The sequence below is a fragment of the Podarcis cretensis genome, assembly GCF_951804945.1.
Source record: "Podarcis cretensis genome assembly, chromosome: 15".
Taxonomy (NCBI): domain Eukaryota; kingdom Metazoa; phylum Chordata; class Lepidosauria; order Squamata; family Lacertidae; genus Podarcis; species Podarcis cretensis.
The window spans coordinates 42,394,178-42,421,950 of NC_137185.1; the positions used below are offsets into that span (position 1 = coordinate 42,394,178).

The following is a 27,773-nucleotide window of genomic DNA, read 5'->3' on the forward strand; positions in this document are numbered from 1 at the left end:
GAATAAATCTCCCCAGTACCGGCGTGTGTTTGGTGTCTGAATTTTTGCTTCTAAACTGACATAGCAAAGCTCTGCCGTCCTGCCGCTTTTCTGCAAAGATCTAAATGTGGAGTTGATTCCCCATCTGCAATGCAGAGCGGCAGGAAGAGCCCCTTCCTAACCCTTTCGATTTCCCAGCAAATAATTTCTCTTTCCTGAAAAACAAACAAGACTTTTCTATTAAAATATGACAGAGCCTCATTAAAAAGAATCGCGGTAATCAAAGGATCAGTAGTTAAAGTACCTATCAAGGGCTTGACATTGAAAGGTCAGGCAGCCCGGGGCGGTGGCTGAGTGGGGCGGGAAGAGAGATATAAAAGGAAGAGATGTCTAAAGTAGTTAAGAGCTGGGAAGGCTACCTTACAGTCCAGCCTTTAACCATTGTATGAGTGATATTGCATTCACCAAGTCTATCCTTTTTAAAATCGGCATTAAGTCACATTCTTAATAGCTGTCCCATCTGTCCTTCTATTCATTACACACCCGCAGTGAGCTATTATTTTATATATTAAAAATACACATATTGTTTGCTGCAATAGACTTACATGGCAACTCCCCTGTTTCATTTCTGAAACCTATGAGGCTCTTTACATCTGAAGAAAGTGAGTTTCCATGGAACTAAGTGGGATTTACTTTACTGAAAACATTCCTAAAATTGGGCTGCACAGCTTGCAATTTCATTGCAGCAGCAGGTGCTCATCCCACACTCCACTTATTTCACAACGGCCCCACTGAATCTAGTGGAGCAACTCTAGAGTAAGTTGTTCATGAACTGGATCATTCCACACTCAATGGAATTGGTGTGGCATGGTACTTTTAAAATAAAATAAAATAAAATAAAATAAATAATAAAATAAAATAATAAAATAAAATAAAATAAAACAAGCAGTTTAAAAATGTTTTTTTTTTTAAAAAAAAACCGAATTGAATAAGTGAGTGAGAATTCATTTCTAAACCGAGGGAAGACTTCTCTGTGTGTATCCCATGGCAAATGATGAAACACAGGCATGCCTTGAAGGACTTTTTCTCAGAAGTAAGTCCCACTTCATGAAATGGAGCTCCTTCCATGTAGGTGTGGAGCCTCATTCAGACTTGTTTTACAGCTCTTGCCTTTGCAGGGTTCAGAACATGCATGCAGATTTCTAAGGAGGCTCCTGCGAAATGATTCTAAGCTTGGCTAGTTATAAGTCCTGTGTGTGTCTTTGTGAGAGATAGATAGATAGATAGATAGATAGATAGGTTATTCTTGCATTCTTGTTTGTGCAAGAGAGGTTATTCATGGTGCCACTATTACCCAAAGTTGGAAGATCAACTTTGAAAGCCACCCGGAAGTCCACGCTGCTGCTGGCTCATTAATATGGTGTTGTCATAGAACTGCAGCACTGCAGTCAGCGGAGAAAGGAGACTGAAGCAGGCTTCTCTGGGACATTTGCAGAGCTGCATTTGCACAGGCAGCTTGTTAGACGGACTCTTTTAAATATTCTTCTGACCATGTGTGACCCAAAGGTGCCATTTTTATCACAGCTTGCATCCTGTGTATATTAAGACTGCAAACATGCTTGGGAACAAGCACCATTGAAATAATGGGACTGACTCCTGAGTAGAGATGGGTAGGACTGTGCTACTTGAATCATTGTAATACTGAGATATGTCCCAAGATATGTCTCAAAATGCTGAAGGGTGAAGCAGTCTGCTTAGTTAGCACTGGGAAGAGAAGGGGTAGTAGATGAAGGCAGAAATCGATGTCTGAATGGTGCAGCAAAGCTTTTTAAAGTGCTAGTCCTAGTGGGGGATGGGAAAGGAAGACAGCATGTGGGCAGGATATAATTCTTTGGGTTGTACAAGAAGAAATTCAATTTACAGCAAAACCAATATTTACTTTTTGCAAGGCACACAACACTAGGCATTGTGAACATTTGCAACCCTATTTCCATTGAATGCAGGAGGACTTCTGGGTGGGGGTGGGGGTAGGGGGAGAAACTGGACAGCTGCAACCATCTGCACACTTATTTAGGGGAAAGCATTCCGGAAGTCAGTAGCCTTCCTTCTAAGTAAGCATGCTTGGGAGCATGGTGGTGGGAGGGGCTATAAGAATGTCAAACCATTTAAGGGAACGAAGGGACATAATGTGGCTTCTGCATGGAATTTACTTGGAAGTAGGTGACAAGGATTTCAGTGTAACTTCTGATGATGTGTTCTTGATCATGGTAGGCTAAACTGGCATGAATCCAAATAGTTCAGATTAACTAGACTGTGAATGAGGCTCTTAAGTTTCTGCAAAGGCAAAATAAAAATAGAGCAAAGGGATTAAATATGTGCCAAGCTGGCTTAAGGTTATGTTTTGTCTGTCTGTCTATCTATCAGTGGCGTAGCGTGGGTTGTCAGCACCCGGGGCAAGGCAAGTAATTTGCACCCCCTAACCCGTGGATTTGCGCCCCCTAACCCTAACCCCCAGATGTTGCGCCCGGTGCGGCCGGCCCCCCCTGCACCCCCACGCTACGCCACTGCTATCTATCTATCTATCTATCTATCTATCTATCTATCTATCTATCTATCATCTATCTATCTATCTATCTATCTATCTATCTATCTATCTATCTTTCTATCTATCTCTATCATCTCCAGTGCTATTTTTCTAGAAAAGGAGGTGCCGGAACTCACAATGAACGCCTCCCTTATTCTCTAATAATGGCAATGGCACCCACTTGAGAGGTGCTGGAACTGAGTTACGGTGTTCCATCTTTTAAAAAGCCCCGTATATATCCAGTATATCAAACAATTGACTGATAGGTTACAATTTGAAAAGAAAAGAATAATCTTATACTTTGTAAGAAGGTTGGTTGTATCCCAGACTTGTCTTACACTGAAGTTAATGGACATAAGTTACTTAGGTTCATGGTTTTCAATGGTTCTTCTCTGAGTAGGACTTAGTTGGCTACAATCCAATGCTATGATGCAAGATGACACTGCAAAAAAGTACGTAAGCTGTAGCTTGATTTCACAACCCTTCCTTCCTTCCTTCCTTCCTTCCTTCCTTCCTTCCTTCTGATGTATGGATTACTTGTAAGTCCATCTACCACAATGAATGCTTACTCAGCTTGGCATATTTATTGAATTTTTAAAATTCTGAAAACTCTACTTGTCTAATGATTTCAGTGCAGTTATTTTCATAGCCCATACAATTCTTCTGATAATGTCATTATTTGAAAGGATCTGTGGCTGCTATTTCCAACCCACATTCTTCAGAGTGGTGTCATTAAAGGCAATAAGGTTGCTTCAGATTTAGTGAATTATAGCATACTGGAGAAATGAGTGTCTATTTATGCAAAAATTTCTATATCTATTTCAGATATTTTTAAATGCAAGATTTTAATTTCCAATGATTTATTGCTCTTATAACATGAACTGCAGACCATAAATGTGTGGCTGGACAATATTACTTTCGAAATATTTTTATGAAGGTGATATGAAGGTTAAATAAATTGGTGGGCTGTTTGCAAAAACTTTTAAAGAAGCCAGTTCAGCTGCAACATCAGTGGCTGCAATTCTGCATTTAATTTGACTGCATATACCCATATATACACGTGGGTGGCGCTGTGGGTAAAACCTCAGCGCCTAGGACTTGCCGATCACATGGTCGGTGGTTCGAATCCCCGCGGCGGGGTGCGCTCCCGTCATTCGGTCCCAGCGCCTGCCAACCTAGCAGTTCGAAAGCACCCCCGGGTGCAAGTAGATAAATAGGGACCGCTTACCAGCGGGAAGGTAAACGGCGTTCCGTGTGCTGCGCTGGCTTGCCAGATGCAGCTTGTCACGCTGGCCACGTGACCCGGAAGTGTCTGCAGACAGTGCTGGCTCCCAGCCTATAGAGTGAGATGAGCGCACAACCCTAGAGTCTGGCAAGACTGGCCCATACGGGCAGGGGTACCTTCACCTTTACCTTTACCCAACTTAACTGCATGTGGGATTGCAGCAAGTATATCTTGCAGTTCTCGCACAACTTCTACTTAAGGCAAAATACACATATTTGGAAGATGACTGTTATTTTATTGGAACTTCTTACCATGTCTTATAGCCTTCATAGGTTTTTAACCCTAAAGCTTATTTTTGAGAAGATCCCCTTCCCATCAAAAAACACAATTCCAAGCAGAAGGATCCCTTGCATTCCAAGGCTCCCATCATTCCTGACAAAGCTGGATGGGGCTGATGGGAGCTGGAGTCCAGCAGCAGAGTCCAGGAGTTCAGGTCTGCAGATCCCCCACCCCATTCCCACCTCTCTAAAATAAAGGCTTGCTTTGAAAAAGGTCAGCTATGCAGAGAAAATGGGTTGCATAGTTTTCATTCTGCTTCACCAACAAAACTTCTTAATGAGGAGGCAGTAGAAAACCAATGCCATTTTTACTGGCACTTTCTTGTTTAAGCTGAGCAAGAGGAAGGAAGAGAACATTATGCAGAGAAGTAACCTATGCTTTGCATTCAGAAGTTCCCAAGTAAATCCCAAGCGTCTGCAGTCAAAAGAACGCAGCAGCAGGTGATGTGAAAGATCTCTTCTGGAGAATTTAGAGAGTCGCTACCAGTCAGAGCAGACAGTACTGACCAAATGGACAAATAATCTGACCCAAGGGCTGGGCTGGTATCAGTGGTGGACTTGGTTGGGCCTCTTCTGAGGGCCCACACACCAGTGGGGCAGGGGCGGGAGACACTGAGAAGAGCCACTTGTGACCTGCTTGCTTCAACCACAAGCGCTTGTTCTGGCCATTACCGGCAAGCAAGCAGCTGGTAGCAACCATGATGAAGAGGAGGAGCAGGTGGTGGAAATGGGTGATGAGACTATCTACCCTCAGCCAATCCCCCCACCTTCTTGCCTTCTTCCTTACAACCACTGCCCATCCATCTTGTCCTTGTAGATCTCAGCAGGGAGGATGGAGAGAAGATTAGAATTAGTTGGATCTGCCTGTCATTGGCTCTGGCTCTGCTTACTGTTGGTCCCTCAGCCTGTCCCACCAGTCCCAATATGAACCACCCACCACTGCCTGACAGCTGTGCTCCCATTTGAATTCCCCACAATGCCCTGATGCAACACTAAATGAGGGGCATTGTGGAAATTTAAACCTAGCCACTCAGGGCAGGAGCTCCAGGGCAGGTGTGCTGGAGGCCTGGCAGCTGTCCAAGGATGCCACATGTCTGTTGAATGCGTGTGATGGAGCCACCTACCTGAAGCTAAGCCATTCTGGATCTGGTTGCTGCCTGGCTCCAGGATTATTCTTATGGTTCCACAATAGCAGGCATGGCCAACTCCCAAGAGACTGCGATCCACTCACAGAGTTAAAGACTGGCAGTGGTCTACCTGTTGGATGTGCCTGCACAATAGGGTCTGCCTATCACTTGCAACTGCAATTTATTTTTGTGCTATTCTCTGGCTAGAATATGACAGTTTTGCTGCCTCAAGTTTAGTGGAGAGGTGTCATTTGAAATACACCTGAAAATGTGCTTCTGCTGGTTTAGTTGCCTGCATGAGACAGGTCATGACATATAACTCACATGTATGCAATCAAAATTGGACAATACCTTTGAGGTCATCTAGTCCGACCCCTCACCCAGTGTTAGTACAGCTAAAGCATCCCTGATAAATCCCTGTCCATCCTCTGCTTAGGATACCTGCAGCAAAGGGGAGCCCACTGCTTTCTGAAGCAGTCTTTCCCATTGTCAAACACCTCTTACCAACAAGATGCTTTCCTGAAAGTAGAGCTGTAATCTGTTTCCTTGCATTTTTTTACCCATTGTGTCTAATCCTGCCTAGTCCGTGCCATCTTCGCTGTGTCAGCCCTTCAGCTATTTGAAGACATTTTGCAGGTGAATTGCCACTTCTTGACTGTTCTCACCCTTCCCAGCGCTATGCCATTGGACAATGCCAATTTAATACTCTGGAAATTATTGCTGGAGCACCATAAGATCCTGTACTGGCACAACTCACTTCTTGGATGGGGCAGTGTTCAGCTTCCGGATAAGGTCCTGTTTCAAAGATCTTGTTCAGATGACAATACCTCACAAATGTTTCAAGGCTCTGATTGCAGTTTTCACAACAGGGAGGACTCTGGGAATGTTTATCCCTCCAGAGAAGTTACTCGATTCCAAGAGGATAATAACCACTGCAAGGGTCCAAAATCATAGGGACCCTCTTAATTATTTTTGTGCTATGTGGTTCTTTGTAAGACTTGATGAAATGTGCCCTTTGCACATTTTGTCTATTTTGTTGTAAACTTCTTCGCATTATCAATGCACTGTTGTGACAGTCACTTTGTTGTGGTTGCTCTATAGACCTGTGATTGTATGAGATTCGTTTATTTATTTATTTTTATGATTTGGAGGTATTGAGCACACTTTTGGATGAAGGCTGCAGGTGTACATGTTATTCATGCACAACACTGATTTTAGTTGAAGGAGTGTTACTTTTAATGTAAATAAGTTTATAGGGAATTTCTAATTACGTCCACCTCTTGATGCTGATGAAGCATATGTTGGTGTTGTTAATTTTGCTGTCTGATCTTTGACTGTAGCAAAGATTGATTGATATTCATGTACAGTAAGAATCAGTGTACAGCACACATAGCTAGCTTGCTTCTGAGCATAAAACATGGAATGAGTCTGCACAGAGCATATTAAAGCATAAGTTGCACAATAAGCCTAAAGACAGTCTAAGTACAGCCTAATTATCAGATATACCATTTGCAGATATGTATGCATACCAATGCAGCAATAAGCAATAAACATAAAGACTGTGGTACAGCAATAGAACTGCTAGCACATTTGCAAAGCTAAGCAGGTTCAGGTATGGTTTCAAATTGGATGGGAGACTGTGTGACGAAATTCTGATTGGAGTAGATGACCCTAGGGATCCCTTCCAACTCTGCAGTTCTATGATTCTGTGGTTCTAATAGGGCATAGCTAAGCACTCCAGCTGGAGTGCCATGGTCCCACCAGTGTGTCCAATCCCAACTCATTGGATGTCAGCAAAGCTGGCCTTTAGGAAGTCCAGTTCCTAGAACTGCCTTCTACAAAGCATATCAAGGCACGAAACAGCACAAGAGAGCACAATCCTAAAAAGATCAGCATAGAAAAGCTTAAGAGCAAGACCCTACTGCTTATGTCTCTTTCATCTCTTAGACAACAATGGACATGGCCCCTCAGTGCCTGAGCACAGCATCACTGTCAGCTGTGGATCTTGCCTCTAAGTTCCTCATCTCAGTTTCAGGGGGCTCCTGGAAAAGCAACACCCCTCACCTGGGTTGCACTATGCTTGGAAAACTTAGTATATTGCATACATGTGAGTTATATGTCATGACCTTATACCTTTCTGGGTGTCCTGGCTCCCCCTCGATGACAAATTCAAACTTGGGTGATTTCTATCCCCCCCCTCAAAAAAACCTGAATGATTCTCAAGGTGGTTTACAAGCAAAGGCTTGCCTTAATACAACCTCTTGCTCCCCAGATTTTTGCACAATGCAAAAGCTCCGATGGATAAGGAAAGACTGGACTTCTCTTTGGTTTTGCCATCTGAGGGAAACGGGAAGCTGGGGCCAAGCATTCTTTCTGGGGGGGAGGGGAGAAAGAAGTTCCCATAGCAAATCCTTCACTGGCCAATGGTCTGTTGGTTTCTGCTCTCTTCACTGTGCAGCGAAATGCTTGTCACAAGACAATGTTTACATTCCAGTCAGAGTTGCTGTTGGAGTTTCTCACGGGAAAGGAGACTGGATGTGACGTACACTGGTTTCCTGTTTTTCACTGTTCTCACAGTTCTCTCCGTGCTTCAGAGGAGAGAGGATGCTTTCTCTGCTCCGGCAGAGACAAGATGTTTTTCTGTAATCTACCAGCTTTGAAGTGTAAATAAAGTAATATAGAGTATGTGGCACGTACTCCTCATCATTCTGCTGTGCACGGGACACTGCAAATTCAACATTACTGGTTATCGGCCCAGAACAATGCAGTCAAAGTGACGGATGGACTTCGGAGTGCCGACAAAGAATGCAAAGGAAAGCAGAGGGACGGATCGGACGATATCTCTGCGCGTCAGGATGATTGATGAGAGGTATGTTGCTCATGCTCTGGGCAGCCTGCCAGCTCCCAATTAATGGCTTTATGGCTGGACTTTGAACTTTTAAGGCCATTTTGCTGGGCACAGGCACAGGCAAAGGCTCAAAGGAACAAGCTCCTATGCTGGGGGAAACCGAAAGTAACTTTTAAAAGTGCTTTTGGAATAAAGCAGCTGCAGAAAACAGTGACGCAGCTTGATTTAAGGCAGCAGAGAGAAAGCACTTTTTAACTTGCCTTTGGAATGAGGCTTGAAGCAGCAGAGACGCAGCTTGTATAAAGCAGCTTGATTTAAAGCAGCAGAGATGACGCAGAAGGCTAATGCCAGAGTCATGATGGCTAGCTGCAGAAGGCTGGCTGATGCAAATGGGGAATCTGATGCCAATCAGCCACATGCTCAGCTCAGAGTAGCTTGTGATACTGCCATGATTCAGAAAAAAGCAGACCGCCAGGGTGATAGCTGCATGGGTAAGGGGGAGTCTTCACAGACCTCATCCCAGAGTGCAGTGGAACCACCAGATGGCGCCAAAGCTTTGAAGGCAGTGAAATGCTACTCGTGTAGACGTCTAGGCCATATGAAGAGGGAATGCAGATATCCCAGGGCCAAGACAGAGCAGCGCAGCGGAAGCTCATCGCGTGGAAAAGGCCAGAGCAAAGGCAAAGGTCCGGTGTCCAGGACAACGCAGCATAAGGCAATGGTCTCACGCTTCACTCCAAAGGTTGCAAAGGTCCAGAAGACGTCTAGATCTTTCTTCGTTGTTGATTCGGCTGCAACCCATCACATGTGCAACGATAAGCGACTGTTCGTGTCTTTTACACCGCAGGAAGGTGCAATTCACCAGGCGGATGACCACACAATCCCCAGTAAAGGCTACAGAACTGTTGTTCTTCACAGTTTGGACTTATCGATAAAAGATGTGCTTTACGTACCAGATGCCAAACATAATCTGCTCAGCGTTGGACAGCTGAATGAGCGGAAAATTGACGTTTCCTTTAAGAACAAAAGGTGCATCATCACAAAGAAAAATGATTATGTATTGCATGCTGAATATGTTGATCGTTTGTATGTTTTGTATTTTGATGATGTTGTGCAGGATGACACTTGTTGCATTGCAGGTTCTAACAAAAGTTTGCATGCAGAATGTATTCACGATTTTCATCGGAAATTTGGTCATTTGAATTTTGAGGCAGTATCTAAAATGCCTGCCTTGGTTGAAGGTATGACTATTAAACCCTGCAGGTACCACATGAAGTGCAAGGCATGCGCAGCAAACAAGGTGAAAATGGCTGCGAAAGGTAAGGTGTCTAGTAGGCAAGCTACAGAACCATACCAGGTTGTTCATGCTGATTTGGTTGGACCACTAGCGCCCTCTTTGGGTGGAAACAGGTACTTCATGGTTCTCATTGATGCATTTTCCAGGTATATTTATGTGTACAATCTCAAGCAGAAAGCAGAGGCTTTTCCAAGGTTCAAGGAATTCTGTGCTTGGTTGGAAAATGTGCATGGTAAGAAGATAAAAATTCTTTTCACTGATGGCGGGGGGGAATTCACTTCTCAGCAGTTTGAAGCTTTTCTGACTGAGAAAGGAATTCAACACGATTTGTCTAGTCCTCGCTCGCCATGGCAGAATGGACTTTGCGAGAGGGCAAATCAGACATTGCTTCAAGGGTTAAAAACCTTGCTGCATGATGCCAATCTTCCAGAGAGTTATTGGGCTGAATCTCTCTCGTGTTTTGTTTACAGTTATAATCGCAGGTTATCTTCAGCGATTGGTTGTACCCCCTATGAGAAGATGTTTGGCAAAAAGCCATACATCAAACACATGAGAATTTTTGGTTCTGACATGTGGGTTCACTCACCACAAAACTCCAAGTTAGACAAGCATGGTTTGCATGGTATCTTTCTAGGTTATCAGAAAGGTTCTTACAGAATAATGATGACTGACTCTAAGACAATTAAGCTCACAAGAAGTGTTGAGTACAATGCCAAGTGGGGGGAGAATGTGGGAATTTTCCAATGTTATCCTGATGACAGTGATGAGACTGAGGATAGTCAAAAGCAACCACAACAACCCACACGCACTGATGAAGGTTCTGATTCTGAGTCTGAAACTGAATCGGGTGATTCAGAGGATTTCAAGAGTGCGAAAGCCTCTATGCGACCCTCTGAAAGCTCTGATCAAGAATTGGAAGAACCATTGTTCACAATAGGTCACTTTTCTCCTAAGAAGGAAGAGGAGAGTGTTGAAGACTTAAGGCTAATTCGTAGGTCACAAAGAGCCACAAAAGGTAGACCTCCAAAGAGATTTGCTGATGAGTTTACCAAGATAGCAGTAACAGCTGTTAAAAGCTCCAAGAAGGTATTTGAACCTTCAAGTTTCCAAGAAATCCAGGATTTGGATTCAAAGGAAGCTGAGCCATGGTTAAATGCCATGAAGGCTGAGCTTGATTCCTTGGAAAGGAACAAAACATGGGAACTTGTTCCAGTAGTTCCAGGAATGAAACTGCTTGGAAGCAAATGGGTCTTCAAAGCGAAGACTGATCAAAATGGCAAGATAGTCAGACACAAAGCCAGATTGGTAGCCAGAGGTTTTGCACAGGTACCAGGTGAAGACTATCATGAGACCTACTCACCCACAGTGAGGTATGAGAGCATTAGGCTTATGCTCAAGCTAGCTGCAGAGGAGAATCTACACATTAGTCACCATGATGTGAATACAGCTTTTCTGTACGGATCTCTAGATGAATCACTTTATATGCTTCCACCTGATGGCGTACAGGTAAAACAGGGATTTGTTTGTGCTCTGAAAAAGTCCCTTTATGGTCTCAAACAAAGTGCACGGTGTTGGCACACAAAACTCACTGAAGTATTGTTTTCTCTAGGTTTTAAGCAAGGGAAAGCTGATCCATGTGTATTTGTCAAAGAGGAGGGGCAAAAGAAATTGTATTGCTTGTTTTATGTTGATGATCTTTTATTCTTTTGGAAGGATGTCACAATGTACAATAACGCCCTAGCTCAACTGAAAGAACACTTTGACATGAAAGATCTTGGTGAGGTAAACAACTACCTATCTCTGGAAATAGAGAGAGATCAAGATGGTAACATTCTAGTACACCAGTCACGGAAAATTGCTGATGTGTTAAGCAAACTAAACCTGATGGATGCTAACCCTGTAGACACACCGATGACAACAGGTTATCAGGTAGATGACACTGAAGAAGCATTTTCTGACACTACACTGTACAGAAGTGTGCTAGGCAAGCTAAACTTCATTGCCAGATGTTCAAGACCAGACATTGCTGTTAGCTGTAATTTGCTAAGCAGACAAGTCAACAATCCTACTGTTAAGGATTGGAAAGCTCTGAAACGCATAGCGCGGTATTTGAAAGGCACTATGCATTACAGACTGAGATTTAACAATCAGAAGTCTGGTGGTCTTGAGATATTTGCAGATGCAAGTTTTGGAAGTGACACTACAGACAGGAAAAGCACGTCTGGAGTTTGCTATATGTACAATCAGGGTCTATTTGATTGGTCATGCAAGAAGCAAACAACAGTTAGCTTAAGTACTTGTGAAGCTGAACTGAATGCACTGTCTTATTCACTTAAAGATTGTGAATGGTTGTTACAATTATGCAAAGACATGAAAATTCCTGTCAAATGTCCAATCCAGGTTTACCAGGACAACAAAGCATGTTTGGCTTTGCTGAATTCTGAAGGTTGTAAGCAAAGCACGAAGCACTTGCAATTGAAGTTGCAACATGCTAGGGAACGTATTTAGAAGGGACTCGTAACGGTGTCCTATATGCCGGATGTCAGGGGCTCAGGAGCAGAGGCACAGGGAAGAGAGGAGATGGAGAGCGAAGGGGAAGAATCCGAGGGGAGCGTAGGAGAAGAGGACAGTGGACCGAGGGATTCCATGAGCCTCTCCAGCGAATCGGAAGATTCACAGAAGGGGGCGCCATTGGCCAGGGGTAGGGGGTTACCAAGGGGAATGCCCCAGGAGCAAGGGGGCAGCAGGGACTCCCAGAGCAGTAGCTGGAAATCAGGACCAGCTTCCCCACCAGAGCAGAGTGGGGGGGAAGAGTCCCAAGGATTGGGGCCAGTGCATTCCCCACCAGGGAGAGAAGATAAGGCAGGGCTGACCACGCCTCCATCAGAAAGTCGGACAATGGAGGAGAGGTTAGATCCGGCCAGTGTCCCGGAAGAGGGAAGCAGTGACCGAAGTACTGTAACGGTTAGGAGAAAGGTCACTGGGCTGGTGCGAGAGGCAAGTTCAAATGTACAGGAGTGCGGGACAGCAGAGAATGAGGATTGGGAACCGGGTCCTAAAGCCCGCCGGAGGGAGGGGGAGGAGCTAAGCGACTCAGCGTCGGAAGAGTCCAGAAAGGGCAATGCCCCAGCGGGCAGGAGGACCCAGAGGAGGAGAGAGCAGCGTAAAAGGTGGAGCAGGGCTAGGATCTTAAACTGGTGTCATAGGGGAGGAGACTCAGACGGGACTTCGCCGATCTAGGGTTTAAGACGTAGGGCTGCACGCTGTGGCTTTGAAATGGAAACTGAACTTCAATAAAGACTTTTGTACATTACTACAGCCTAGCGTTGGTCCTCTGTGAGCTGGGACCTAGAGGCAGCTCTGACACCAGGTAATGAAATTCCTGCTGATGTATTGTCCAAGATTGTATCAAGGGATCAACACTGTACCTATGTGCAGAAGTTGGGTTTGTACTGATATTGTACGAACACGCTGCCCAGTGATGTTCACAGAAAGGGGGAGGATGTTGGTTTCTGCTCTCTTCACTGTGCAGCGAAATGCTTGTCACAAGACAATGTTTACATTCCAGTCAGAGTTGCTGTTGGAGTTTCTCACGGGAAAGGAGACTGGATGTGACGTACACTGGTTTCCTGTTTTTCACTGTTCTCACAGTTATCTCCGTGCTTCAGAGGAGAGAGGATGCTTTCTCTGCTCCGGCAGAGGCAAGATGTTTTTCTGTAATCTACCAGCTTTGAAGTGTAAATAAAGTAATATAGAGTATGTGGCATGTACTCCTCATCATTCCGCTGTGCACGGGACACTGCAAATTCAACATGGTCTCCCCCTCTCCAGGTCTTCTTCCTGATTTGATGTTCTTCCAGTGAAGGATGGTGGTGCTATACTTAAGTATTCCTAGGATATTTGAAGCCTGGGTGTGAACATAAACCATAGTAATTTCCATTACCAAGGTGACACAAAAGAAAAATTCATCACACAAGGGCTAACAACAGCCATTGGCCACAAGAACCTCCAAGCACAAGTGCTGATGCTGAGGGTGGGGTTGTATCCAACTCAGAGGAGACATGCTGACATTACTGGACCTAAGATAGCCATGTCCATTAATTTCAATGGGTTGTATCCAATCAGTGGCAGGGCTTCATGCTCTGGCACTGGGGGGCAGAGAGCAGGTAGGGCCGGGGCTGGCACGCGTCCCGGGAGTGTGGCACACCACCCTCAGGGCGTGGTGTGTGTCCTGGGGGGCGTGGCACGCCACCTGCTGGGGCATGGTGCCCACTGGGATCGCGCAGCCAGGGGCAGTGCGCTCCCCCCCCACTCCTCTTCCTCTGCCAGAGCATCCAATGCAAGTTCTACCCAGAACAGACCTATTGAAGTTAATGGACATGGCCCACTTAAGTTCAGTAATTACAATGGGTCTAATCATTGTAGAACTTAGTTGGATAAAAACTATCCTCACCCTCACAATCTTTTAAGGTGTCATACAGATATTAAATTGTAAAACACTCCTTGCCCACAGGCTGACAATCTAATAAAAATAAAATAATGGGGAAGGGAAGAGGAAAGTAAGCAGTGGAGCAGCTTCTCCTTTCTCTGACTGGTGATACATGGAGCCAGGATGGTCTCACGCTTTCCAAGCTGCTCTTCAGGTGAGGCAGACAGTGCAGCCTCCCAGGGGTCCCATGTCTCTTCTCCTAGACAGCGGCCAGAGAGAGTTAGCTTCCCATCAGCTCTGCAGTCCCAAAACAATTTTTTGACATGTAAGCATTGGAAGAAGGTCCAGTATTGTAACAGGAAACAGTGTTTTCACCGGCCTCTTTGTCAGACTGCTTTTAAATATGGAGGTGATATGTGTGGCTACTGTGGCAGGGAAGGGAACCTCAAGCCTGAGAATGCTCTTTTCAGGACTCACCCCAGCTCACACTCCATTTCCTAAGGCCACATCCTCCACAGGCCCTGCTCTTGAGTGTTTTTGCTGGTTGGCATATGTCCTTGAACTCTGATGAGGCCTCTTGCTTGTCTAGGTGGAGGACAGAGAGAAACCAGTCCACTGTACAGATGTAAAATTTACATCTATTGCTCCTCCCACTTTTGCCTCAGGCCCAGCCACCACCGTCAGGTGGCCTCCAGAACGCTGCCCAGAAGGAAGTGCAGCCCTCAGGCTGAAAATATCTCCCTATCCTTGGTCTGCAGTTACAAATCTAGAGTTTCTTTCCCTATCAATAATCCCAGGAGCAGCCAAGGGATGCATCAGCAAGACGGCTTGCATCGAGCTGTTCAATTAACTAGGTATTTACTGCATAAAAGTTCTAAGTTCAACATCTTACCTTACAGGTGTCGGTCTACAAGAAGAGTTGACTTCAGTGATATTAGTCATTGGGGATGGGGGTATATTAAAAACATGAAAAATGTCCATGGGAAATTTATAGATGTAACATATATATATATATATATATATATATATATATATCAGAGGGTTAGGGATTTGTGTTGTGCACTGATCTCGTTAGGATTTTTATCTCACCATGCTGCGGGTTAAACCACAGAGCCTAGGACTTGCCAATCAGAAGGTCGGCGATTCGAATCCCCGCGATGGGGTGAGCTCCCGTTGCTTGGTCCCTGCTCCTGCCAACCTAGCAGTTCGAAAGCACGTCAAAGTGCAAGTAGATAAATAGGTACCGCTCCAGCGGGAAGGTAAATGGCATTTCCATGCACTGCTCTGGTTCGCCAGAAGCGGCTTAGTCATGCTGGCCACATGACCCGGAAGCTGTACGCCGGCTCCCTCAGCCAGTAAAGTGAGAGGAGCACCACAACCCCAGAGTCGTCCGCGACTGGACCTAATGGTCAGGGGTCCCTTTACCTTTACTTTTACTGATCTCCTTGGAAGATTACTGGTATAAAATAGTGATAGAAAAAATGCAACCGTTCTAGGGAATCTAGATAAAGTTCACCCAAGACAGGCTTGGAAACTAATCTGGGGTTCAAAAAGCCTAACTCTAAGGAGAAGCAATAATTTTAGTCCCTCAGATTCTATTCCATCCTGGAACAAATCCAAGCCAGAGAGGTCCCCCCACCACATGCAACCCAGATATCTCCCTCAATGCCCAGAAGCACTCTTTGCCATTTCCAAACCCTAGAATACAATCACACTTCCCTTCCCTTTGAATAGGCCTCCCTCATTCTGTCTCTAAAATTCCAGTGTGCTGATCAGAGCACACTGGGAAGTGGCAGACAGCAGTGGTGTGTATTGTCATGGAAAACAATGTTCTCCTGCGGCCTTTCACAATTGCCTTTGGTCTCATGAGAAGAGGAAGGCTCAAAGGTCAGCGGTAGGGCATTGGCTTTCCATGCAGAAGACTCCAGGTTCCCACCTCCAGCTAGAACTCAATATTCAGGTGGGAATGTTCTCCATCTGAAACCCCAGAGAGTTGCTGCCAGACCTTGCGTGGACAGGTGGAGTCCCCCCAACCCTAGGTGACCCCCGAGCGGAATAATGACTCAAGACAGCGTGCTATGAGATTAAAATTGGCCACAACTTTATTAAGTTTCAGATGTAGGGAGACCTTGGCTCAGGCACTGGGCGTTTATCCTTCCCAGTCCCCAGCCGTGGATCTGGGAGACTTCAGGGTTATCCAGAATGTGTGGGGATTGGGCTGGCTCTGGAGAACATATGTTCAAGCAGAGAACCTGCCTCCGTTTCACGCCGTTGGAGGGGAGAGCAATGACAACCTCTCGGCATATGGCCAATGCCTCCCCTCAAGACCCCTTTAATGGGGAACTCTGGTATCACTGCCGCAAGGGGGCATGGGGCACTGCTTCATGCCCCGCCCCCCATTTAGGAAGATAGACTAAAGGATTCCGCCCAAGGCCAGAAACCTCCAAAGTTGTGAAATTTTGCTACGGGAAAGGCAAAACCTGCCAATGCAGGAAAATTCCTTTCCAGCCCTTCAACAGCGACCCTGACATTGCGTACCTGTGGAGGGAGGGGAGGGTGGGAGAAGCTCTGGAGCAAACTGCAGCTTCATAGGTAAGATTCATCTTTTGTTGTGTGGGCAGGACGGTCCCTCCCCTTACCTGGCCAATCCCCTGGCAACGCCTCCCCAGGCGGGATTGGGCGATTGGCAGAGGTAGGTGGAGACCTCCAGGTATCCAGCCTGGGGAGGATGAAGCCAGCCCAAACTACCAGGGGCCACACTGGGATCTGGGGGGCTGCACGCGACCATGCAAATGGCGCCCCCATTGTGGACAATACTGACCAAGATAAATCAATGATTTTGCTCAGTATAAGGCAGCTTCCTGTGTTGCTAAGGGGGAGTGTCATGGGTCAAGGAAGCAGTCAGGGAGAGCCCTTTGGACTGGCTGATTCTGTGAAAAATTGTATGATTTCTCTATTCCCCCCCCCTCCTTGGGGAAATTGTGTAATTTCCAAGACAATCCAAGTGAAGCCTTGGAAAGCATGCCCATCTCTAACAAACATATAACATTGGGTGGGTAGGTGTGAAATTTTCTGAGCAAATCTGAATTTGCTTGGGAAACCCCCTTCTTTCCCCAAATTGGTCTCAACTCTAATTTCAGCACAGCCTCCTTTTTTTGTACTCAACTTGCCAGATTTGACGGGAGGTGGCGACAGATAATTTAAGCAGCATATGCTACTCAAGTGATCAATGAAACATTCAGTACCAAACTTTTTTGTTTGCTTTGCTCTGCTATATTCATTATTCAGTAGGTAATGTGACCCCCACCCAGCCACCCACAAATCTGTGTCTTCCTTGGAGCATTTGACTTTTCCTTTTATCGACTTGCCTTTGCCAGAGAGATAAAACTGGAGTGCAGATCCCTGTAGAAATATAGTGTTTCTGCAAGGAAGACACGGGGAAGAGGAAACATTTGCTGCTTCAAGTCTCATTTGTATCTGGGTTAATTGCACTTCCCGGGGATGTGTCTAATTGATTTGTGGAGAGAGGACTAACTGTCTGCCACTTGGCAATGATGCTGCAGAACTGAATCTCTCTTTCTGCTGGGGCAGAAAAGACAGAGCCCATCTGCAGCCTGTAGATGAGAGGATTGCCAAGGGCTGAAGGGCTGGGGAAGGGCCGTAGCTCAATGGCAGAACACCTGCCAGGCATGCAGAAGATCCCAGGTTCAACCCCCAGCAACTCCAAGCAGTGGCAGAGCAAGGTGGGAGCGGTGGGGGCAGTCCCCCCGTGTCATCCTAAGGGGGGGGGTGACATTCGCTGCAGGCTTGGGAAATTGGGAGCACACTCCTAGCTGGAGGAGGCAGGCAGGAGAACGGAGGGGAAGGAGGCAGGTGAGGAAACAACGGAGAGGGGCGGGAAGGGGAGAGGAAGGAAACAGTGGGTGTGCCTGGAAGACGAGCGCCTACAGCTGGACTATCAAGTGGATTTAAAGGGTCACTTCAGGGGTGGCGCTGCAAACGTGGAAGGGATTTTGGCCAGTGCTTAAAAAGGGAAAGTGAGTTTCCCTCTGACAAACCCTTTCTGTCTCACCTCTGCAAAGCTCCACATGTTTCCGTCCAACCCTGTCCTCAGCCAACCCCCCACTTAGAAGCCACTCTTGGGTTACTGACTTCTGCGTGCTTGCAGTGTATCTGGGTCTCCCTGGTATCTATTAGGAACTATTCTCTCGCCTTTGATATCTATGCTGCTGATTACTTCTGCCATTTTAATTTTAGAGAAAGTGTTTAATTTAAAGATGTTCTGTACTATAGAAGAACAGTGGTAACAATACATTGAAGACAAGTAAATATTTTGGGGAGGTTGGTCCCAGAGCCCTAGTGCCACCATCCCAAAGAGGATCAAATGGGCGGACCTTGGCACTCTTTTGTCCTTCCCTCCCCCAATGTCTTTCCCTCTATCTGAGCTGGCTCCCTGCCTGTTACGTTACATGTGGGGAAACCCATGTGGGGTTCCTCTCTGTGTAAAGTCTTCAAGCTTTTCCTGTGCACGCCTGACAAATCTGCCCCATTGTCAAAATTTACCTTTTCCCCCACCTCCAGTCTCCGTTGTTGGGTGTCCTGGCTGAGGGGGAAAACAGAAGACAGATGGCCATCAGTCAGGGATGGTCTACTTGAGATTCCTGCATTGTCCCAGGGGGTCAGCTAGATGACCCTCAAGGGTCCCTTCCAACTCTACAATTCTCTGGTGCAGGCCTGTGCAGAGTTTTAGGTACAAGTTGGATGTGAGGGGTGCAAACGATTGCAGCCCATCTTATGCACCGTCGGCTCAGGAATAAGTGCCACTGATCATGATGAGACTAGATTGCTGCTGTGCAGTCCTATTTTTAAATAAACATTTTCCTTTTCAGATAATACAGAGAATGGTGAAATCACAATAAATAAAACCTCCCCTTCAGTAGTTTCAAGCACTACTACAGGTTCCACATAATATCTGTACTGCATTGTTTACTGTGACAGCACCTCCACTTTGGAACCCCCCCCCCTACTGCAACAAAGCACGTGCCTTTGCTAGACTTCTTTCAGGCACTTGCTAAAAGCATTATTCTTTAGGCAAGCATACCCAGATGCTTAGGAAGTTGAAGTAAATTTAATCTATTTTTATATTTTAGCTTTTATATATTTTAAATTAGGGTTGTTAATTTTTCTTGATTTTACTGCTGTGGTGTTTTTTGGTTTTTTGTTTTGGTAAACCACTTTGAAGGTTTTAATAAACAATAAATATAAATAAAACAATACAAAACAAAACACAATCCAGCCTGTAGATTTAAGTATCTGTCCACAGTCATCTACTTGTTATCAAAGGCCCAGAATCCACATTCCTTTGTAAGAAAATAAGAAATAAAGTCAAACCATTTTTGCAGGCAAAAATAAAATAAAATTGTGTGTGTGTGTGTGAGTGTGACAAGAATTTTCCGCACTGGGTACCACCTGACCTTGCTACACCACTGGGTTGTTCCTCTAGTGGGGAACACATTGTGCTCCTTCTGGGATATTTTGTCCACCTTTTGTCCTCTCACCTGTGGCTCCTAGAAGCTGCCAGCATGTGACAGTGACCACATCCCAGGAACGGCTTTGACTGGCTAGCTAAACCAAACCCTGGGTCTCAAACCCTCCATTAGTTAGAGACTTCCCCTGCATGCGAAGGTAGGCTCTGGCTGGCTGACTGAGCAGACGAGACCAAGAGTGGGTCCAACCATCAAAAAGGCAGTTTCTGCATATGCTATAGAGGGCTGTGAGAGGCAGGAGGGGCTTACCCACCTAGGAAGGTAGCCCATCTAAGAGAAGGAAAACTCTGATCCTAAACATCTCCTGCTTTGACCTGCTTGGTGTTGCTGAAGTACAGCTCCCATCAGCCCCAGTATGTGCAGTGACCAGTGATGATGGTGACTGAAGTTCAGCAACATCTGGCAGCCCAAAGGTTCCCGACACCAGCACTACTGAAATACATGAGAGCACCCTGGGATCACTACTGCAGTGAGACAATGGCCTCATCTCCTTGTCCCTCTCTGCACTGCCCAACCCAAGCTTCTTGAGTTCTCTTCGTTCTATTCCCACTTCCTTGTGGAGGAAGAAAAGATGGTAGTTAATGATTAGAGACCAAGGTTCACACAGGTGTCTGTTTATTTATGTTTTGCTTTTATTGTGCCCTTCCTCCAAGGAGCACACATTCTACCTCACCCCAGCAGCCTTGTGAGGTTAAGTCAGGCTGAGATATATCTATGATCATCCACTGATGATCCAATGTGATCTTCACATAGGAGAAATAATAACCTTTTACTTAGACTAGAAAGGGTTTCCAGTCTTCCTTAAAATACTCCAAATTTGTATCTTTTAACAGTTCCATCCATTTTGCCATCTCTGCAATATGCCAGGATTTTGATCAGGGGATCATATCAAAGGGGATTGTGAGTTGGGCCCACCCGTACCTGGAGATGCCAGAAATTGAACCCAGGTCCTTCTAAATACTATGTATGTGCTCTGCCACTGAGCTACAGCCTTTAAGGGGGGGGGCAACTACCAGGACACCTTTGACCAACACTCTCTCCTTCCTAAGTAAAGTTAGGGTCAAACTGCACTTCCCACAATCAGGGGAAACACAAAGGGCCAGGCTGTCAGGGAGGCAGGTCAGCATGAAGAAGCAAAGGCAGTTTTCAGTGCTCAGTCAACCTTTTATTCAAGGAAATGAACATACAACTCAGCAACGCTTCCCAGTAGGTCTTGCCCCTGTGCAGCAGTTGTCAGGACTGGCGGTCCCTGCCTTCTAGGGCTCCTCCTGTCCCCAGCAGTCTCAAACAGCATCTGAGCATCTTTGGCCTCTGTTCCACTCTCCTCATTATTCTGTGTGTTCTTGGAGACAAGGCTGGAGGGGAAATTGTCGCAGCAGGAGAGGGAGACTCCCTGGATTCCTCAGCAGTCCCTTGTCACCTTGTCATTCCTCCTCTGCTTCAGCTTTGGAGTCTGAACTGCTCCCTTGCACAGATTCTTCCTGCTCACAAAACTTTGTTGCCCCTTCAGCATCCAGATCCTCCTCTCAATTTTCTCCTTCTGACCTCCCCTCAGTGTCCGAATTGCAGAAATTGGCCTCTTTGCGTATAGTGACCACTGACACATGGCTTTAAAAACAGAAAAGAGACTAATTTGCAAATGCTGTATATGTATGCATATTTAAAAATGATTGCTACCCTACTGAGTCATACAAAATAGAATGTTCTTTCAGGAAAAAAACAAACTTAAGAGTTACAAAGAAATCTGCTGCAAAAGGGCTTCCACTTCCACAAACAGTTTCATACAGAACACAATACAGATTTCCTCCCTAGCCAAGCAAGGGATACTCACCTAAATGTATGTCAATAATGGAATACTATTTCAACTAAAGCAGCACTGTCCTACTGCTGGTGACTCTCACTGCAGGGTTTTTCTTGAAGTATCAAGAGCTCTTACTCACATTGTGTCTTTCTCATCAACTGAAGAGATCTGCTTCAGGTACAGTGAGCTCTGGGAAGCCTGAAGAAAGGAGGAGCTGGAACAAAAGAAGAAGTGTTCTCCTACCTGCAGGTGAGTCTCACTGTGGTGACACGGAACAGGGCCTCTTCTGACGTCTCACTCACCCCAACCTGAAAGAGTCTTAGCACAAAGAATTGTAGACGGAACACAACAGAGATTTTCTCCCTAGCCAAGCAAGGGATACTCACCTAAATGTCCTTCAATCCTGGAATACCATTTTGACCGCCATTTTTGACTGAAGCTAGATAAGCCATTAATCTAGAGGCGCAGAACAGAGAGATGTGATTCACACTTAAATCTCTGCCATTAAGCTTTGTGTGGAAAGAGGAAAGATTGCTCAATGCTCACCCTTTCGTTTGTCCATTTGAGGTGTGACTTGGCAGCTCCTTCAGTTGGGTTACAATCTAGAGTCACTAGTTTGTCCCCAGCCACCTTTCACCAATCCTGCAGAAAATAAGTTTTGTGGTTGTTTTTTTTAAAAAAGCTTTTCTTACCACTGTGACTTCTGGGACTCAGCCGGAAGAGCTGGCTTCATTTGAGTGTTGCAGGATCTTTGGAGAGAACTGCGAAGAGACCAACAGAAAAGAAAATAGGAAAAAGGAGAGACCCAAACAAAAAAAATTGCCCAGGAAAAAAATACTGAATGGTGCAACGTGAATTTACCTAAATCAGCACTGTCCCAGTGCTGGTGACTCTCACTGCAGGGTTTTTCTTGATGTATCAAGAGCTCTTACGCACAATGCATCTTTCTCATCAACTGAACAGATCTGCTTCAGGTACAGTGAGCTCTGGGAAGCCTGAAGAAAAGAGGAGCTGGAACAAGAGGAAAGAAGGGCTGGAACAAAAGAAGACGTGTTCTCCTACCTGCAGGTGAGCATTGTAGTGACACGGAATAGGACCTCTTCTGACAACTCAGTCACCGCAACCTGAAAGAGTCTAGCACAAAGAGTTGCAAATGGAACACAATAGCAGGGAGCACAGCTATCTTACACCCTTGACCGAAGAACGGTACACTCCTCCAATCTGGGATGGCCATCCTCTTCCACCGAGTGCGCCACTTCGGGAGGGATGCACATGGAGCGGTGATGGATACAGCACAATCCACCCCCTTAACACATTTGTCAGTGAAATCATAGGCTATTATTTTAGAGTTATTACTACCACAGCCACGTTACCTATTGGTGATAGTTTTGCCTGCCCTGTTGTATATACCTTTTGACGTCCATTTCCCATTGATTATGTAATCTTGTCATTGCTGCTGGAAAGGCCAGTCATTTCAGTACAGCTCTACTCACTACAACGCTTCTCAAGCATTCGTTCTCCCTCCACTGGAATCCACCACTTGCAAGACACACTGGAGACATATTCCAGAGTTTAAGGCTCCATTTTAAGATGGGAATATACAGAAAGGAGAGACCGGTACAAAAGCATTGCATTGAAAAAGGTCACTGAGTAGTCTTCATCCAAAGACTAATTAGCTTGTAAGGTAAATAAAACGTTAAGACTTTAAAGTGTCTTAGTACAAGAACTGCAGGTGGAAAAGAGATTTTCTCTCCAGCCAAGCACGAGATACTCACCTAGAAGCCCTCCAGTCAGAATACATGAAACTGCATTGTTACTTTAATTGTGATGTAGTGTTTCAAGTTTACTTGATAGGTATTTGCACCTGTCACCACTTCTGACAAATCAAGAGTATTTAAAAGTTACCTTCCTTCAACTGCAGTGCTAGTTACTGGCAAAGGAAGCTGACTGCTAGATCTGGTTTTTAAATTGGTATTTTAAATATATTACCTTCAGTGCTAGAGGATCCAAGTTTTTTGTATAGAGTCAACGCTTTGTGTTGTCTCAGCAATGAGCTAAATAGCTGTTCCTAAAAGATGCTTAGCAAAAATAAAATAAAATCCAAAATCCTTGGTTATTACCACTAGATAATCACATTACACATCAGGGGTAATTTTGCCTGGCCTGTTCCATAGTTACCATTTGAGCTCCATTTCCCGTATCTTTTTGTAATCTTGCAGGTTCTGCTGGAAAGGCTTAGTGGAGCTGATGTTCTCCTCTGCTTCCTCATTTGATCCTCACAAGAACCCTGTGAGGTAGGTTAGGCTGAGAGACAGAGAGCTGCTTCATGGCAGAGGGAGGATTTGAACTCTAGTCTCCCAGGTCCTAATCCACCACTCTAGCCACTCTCAGCAACTTCCCTCAGAGGAAGCACTTTCCCACAGGATCCTGGACTTGTCATGTCCCTGAACAGTCACTCTCCAGTCGCCATCACCAGGTTCATCCTCAAAATGCTTTATTTGCCTTTTCAGCAAGTTTTTAACTTACCTCCACTTACCTTTCGTGCATGCACACGAAAGCTCATACCAAGAACTAACTTAGTTGGTCTTTAAGGTGCTACTGGAAGGAATTTTTTTATTTTGTTTTGACTATGGCAGACCAACACGGCTACCTATCTGTAATTTTAACTTACCTGTCTTTCTCTACTTCCAAGGCAACCTGAGCAAACACGAAATCAGAAGGAAGGGTTTTGTCTCCTCCCTGTCTTCTTTGCTCTTTTTTTCTCTCTACACACATATTTATAGCTTCAACAACCAAAAACCCAAACTTTCCATTCATGAAACGACTCCTCTAGTTGGCTTTTTAAAAGAAAAGCCTTCTATTTTCCCTACTCATTCTCCCATTGCTTTAAGCAGACTTCATATCCATGTACCCTTTCATGTGCTCCTTCTTTTCATCAAAATACTCATTAGTTTGAAAGGTAAATAAAACTTGATTCCCCCCTTCACATTCCTTTATTTTCTCTTGGCTTTTCCAGTCCATTATTTTTAATTTTCCTGGTTCTCTTTAAAATCTCCATCTTGGATTTTTTTTCAGTTTTCAGTTTAAATTTTGCTTGGCTAAACTCTTTTGGAGGGACTTTCTCAAAGTCCATCATCAGTCTACAATGCCCCTTCCGATCTTCAGGAGGAGGGGGGGTTGTGGGATCACGACCCCGCCCACACTCACTCTGCGAGGCTGGCGTCAGCCTCGCAGGAGACAGGGATTCACCCAATTAGCATACCCTGTGGCGCCAGCCAATTGGCTGGCGGCAGGGGCGGGCCTTCCTAGGGCCACTTAAGGTCAGGGCAGCCCCTGGCTCGCCCCCTTTCTTCCCTGGAGACGACGCAGTTTCCCACCCACCCGCCCTTTAGGTTTTGCCACTGACCTTGCTATGGGCTTCGGCTGGTCGCCGCAAGGGGCCTGGTAGGAGTTTTTCCATTTGGCTAATTGGCTGGTTTTGTGAGCCACTTGGTTTTTTCACCTACCTCGTAGCAAATCGTCACAACTCCCTCGGTTTTGGCGGTAGGCATTGGCCGGGGTATTATCATGCAGATGAGGTTGGGGGGGAGGAACGCCATCACCTCCCCCAATGCTTGAAGGGTAGTTCGTTAAAGGACTCCGAGGGGCGACGCCTCGTCCGAAACCTACGGAGGCTAGGGCCTAAAGCGCGCCCCCGAGCGGTAACCCCTCGGGGAGCGCCTAGGGATATGCATCTCGGGTGGCTCCCCCTGTTGGTGTTTAACCCTTCCCGGTCAGACCGGATAGTCGGTTAGGGCCAATGCCTAAAGCCAATACCCTTCTTTCCTGTAATCAATAAAGTTGTGGCCATTTTCGCCCATTAACCTAAAACTCTGTGTCCGTTGTCTTCATTTATTCCACCTGTGGGGGGGAGGGAATAGGCACACAATTTACTGTCCCTGTGTTATTAGGATTAAGTCTTTTTTGATCTTCTATTTTTCTTCAGTTTCCTTTTAGTTTAAAATTCAATGCTTCTCCTAACACTTTTTAGGGACAAATACCTGACTAAGATATATGCACACAGTATTTGAAATCAACCACAGCAGAGATCACAGATGAAAATTACCTGTGTCCCTTTTTAAAGTTGTAAACGATGAATTTAAGCAGAGTAAAATCCCTTCACTTACTCTAAAAAAAATTCCCAATGGTTTTGAAAAGCAATCTAACCTAAACTGGTTTCAGTTGCCTTTTCAAACCTGTTTCATCTTCCCCAGCCTCCCTCTCCTAATCCCTCTGCCCATTAGCTCCTTCAGCTCCGACCAGTGAGAGGGCTAAAACCAGCATCACAGCCAAGGACAGGCTCACTCACCAGAATGCGGCTCGCTCCTTCCGCCACCAGCAGGTCATAACCACACATAAAAAAGTCCCTTGCAGCATTAATACAGTGGGTGCAAACGTCTTTATTTTTTACATGGGGTCACTTCAGGGCTTTGATGGGAAATGAGTATTTTCTTTCCAAATTAATACATTCTGGAAATGCAAGGGAATTGAATTTGTAATCCACCCAGATCTCATGGATTACAAACCACAGGAACATGACCTGTACAGGAAAATAAGGGCAAGACTATGGGAAGAGGGGCTGGTCTGGATCTCAGTGGCCCCCATTGAATTCTATGCAATCTGGGGGACAGATGGAAAGGACAGCAGCTGCGTCTCACTCCTGATATTTACACTGTGTATACACAACATTCTATGACAGAATGAAGGAAGACTGGGTGCTGCTTGTTGTTGTTTTCTTGAAAAATGGCTTACAAAGAAAGTGGGGGAGTAATTTTAAATCATTGCTCTTGTTTTTAGCATACTGGCTGTCTTTCCCTTGAAAATTGCTTTGTTGAAATATAATACCTGGTTGGTGGATGGGAAGGGTTTGGAGTGACTGAAATAGATGTGCAGCTCCACTAATTACAGAAGAAAATTCATTTCACTATAACGATTAAAAACCTCAGTGTTTGATGCTTAAGAATGCCTTGTGAGGTTTAAAGTTAAGTGCTCTTTTCTCTGTTCTATATCTGTCTTAACTTTAACTGCCATGACATGATTGCATAATTATTGTAGCTTGCAAAACCGGGTGAATCTTAGCACAATGTGTAAAGGCACTTTCCAGATAATCATCACTGAAGTTAGACTTATTTTACAGGAAAGTAGTTAGAGGTGAGAGACCATGTGAAATTGCTTTGGATATGGTTTTATCCTGCTATTCACCTCAGTTGTGTAATGCATGATGTCATTCATCCATTTGCCAATGCCAATAGATTCAAAACTCTCCTAATCAGCATTCATATTTAAAGGAATCTGCTTTGCTTGGTGCTCTTCTTTCTTGCACTGGGCAAGGAGAGTAGAAGGCTGATCTGTTAGAGGATGGTAAATTGGTATTTTCCTTTAACATTTTAGCAGCCACTGGCCCAGTTGAAAACGGGGGCTGATTGGTAGTATTCCAAATAAGACCACACTTGACTTGTCTAGCTTGATATCCTAACTACATATAAGGTTTTTGCTTGAGATGATAGCTTGTTTGCATGACTATTCAGTAACTATTTTCTCCTATGAGCTTCAACATCTGCAGTTGACAACATACATTAAAAGTGAAAGAACTGTGTTTGGAAATAGAAAAAAACCCCCCTCAAATATTGTTATATTCATCCCAGTTCTCTGAATACCAAGAATTCCAGGGGTGCAGCATGCTTTTTGTGGTTGTTACATTTATTGCCAGTACTTCACCAGTAAGTCCCAGGGCTACAATTTAAAATTCAGTATTTAAAATGGTATTAAAAAGAGGTATGCTTCTTTGGAAGGAGATCACTCATATGGCATTTTCAAATAGTTTCTGCCACACCAAGATTGTCTTGAAAACAACAGAGCACAAAACACATGACATGGAATTCTCAAGCATGTTCATCAAATGTTAAAGGGTATTTATCTACCAGCATTCTCCCACTAATCGAGTTAAATTTGTCTGTCTGTCTTTTACAGGAAGATCAATCAAAGAGGAAATCTCATGACAATATTGACCTACAAAAAAATGGAAGATTCCTACCAGTGATGTTGCTTAAAAGGTCCATACCTGGAGACTAGCTTGCGATGGAGAATAATCTAATATTGTTTGATTTTTTAATGTAATAATGTTTTGCCACACTGCATAAAAGTTTCTGGATTGTCCAGTCCTTTTATCAATCACATTTGATTTCTCTGCATTTTCTCTGTGCTTTGTAATAGTTGCACTTATTTGCAAATGTGCAGGCAGAGCAGGGTCTGTGTCAAAAGCTGGGGTAGGTGGGCAATTGCTGTAATCCCATGTGCCATCCAGGGGTCTACTGACAAGGGCCCCCTGGACTCGCTCTTCCTTTTCACCACTGCAATGTACTTGTTCATCCAACTCTCACTCTGGCCAGGTGGTTTGAAGGAAGGGCTGTAGAAGCAGGAGCCACGGACTGTTTGTTCATTGAGTTTTTGCCTGAAAAGCACACAGCAAATGGAGAAGAGAAGCAGGTGGCAATAATAGCATGGAGGGTATAGAATCACTGAGGAAACAAGGGCCCATGGAGGGTTCTTGCCTTTTCTCC

The 27,773-nt window shown here is 45.0% G+C and overlaps 2 long non-coding RNA genes across 6 annotated transcripts in view; one reads left to right on the forward strand and one right to left on the reverse strand.

Annotated features, from left to right (window-relative positions):
- The first annotated feature begins 2,667 nt into the window (after nt 1–2,667).
- Nucleotides 2,668–27,387, forward strand: LOC307204004. The gene is made up of 2 exons (XR_013833443.1): nt 2,668–2,770; nt 27,184–27,387. It is a non-coding gene; the product is annotated as an uncharacterized lncRNA (long non-coding RNA).
- LOC307203973 overlaps nt 20,393–27,773 on the reverse strand; it is a 429,983-nt gene continuing 422,602 nt past the window's right edge. For 2 of the 5 annotated variants that reach the window (XR_013833393.1, XR_013833394.1), the window contains exons 5-6: nt 21,205–22,236; nt 20,395–20,981 (exon numbers count right to left, since the gene is read on the reverse strand). This is a non-coding gene — a long non-coding RNA (uncharacterized lncRNA). Of the gene's footprint in view, nt 20,982–21,204; nt 22,237–27,773 lie in introns of all 5 variants that reach the window. The other 3 variants (XR_013833395.1, XR_013833396.1, XR_013833392.1) reach the window with 2 other exon arrangements.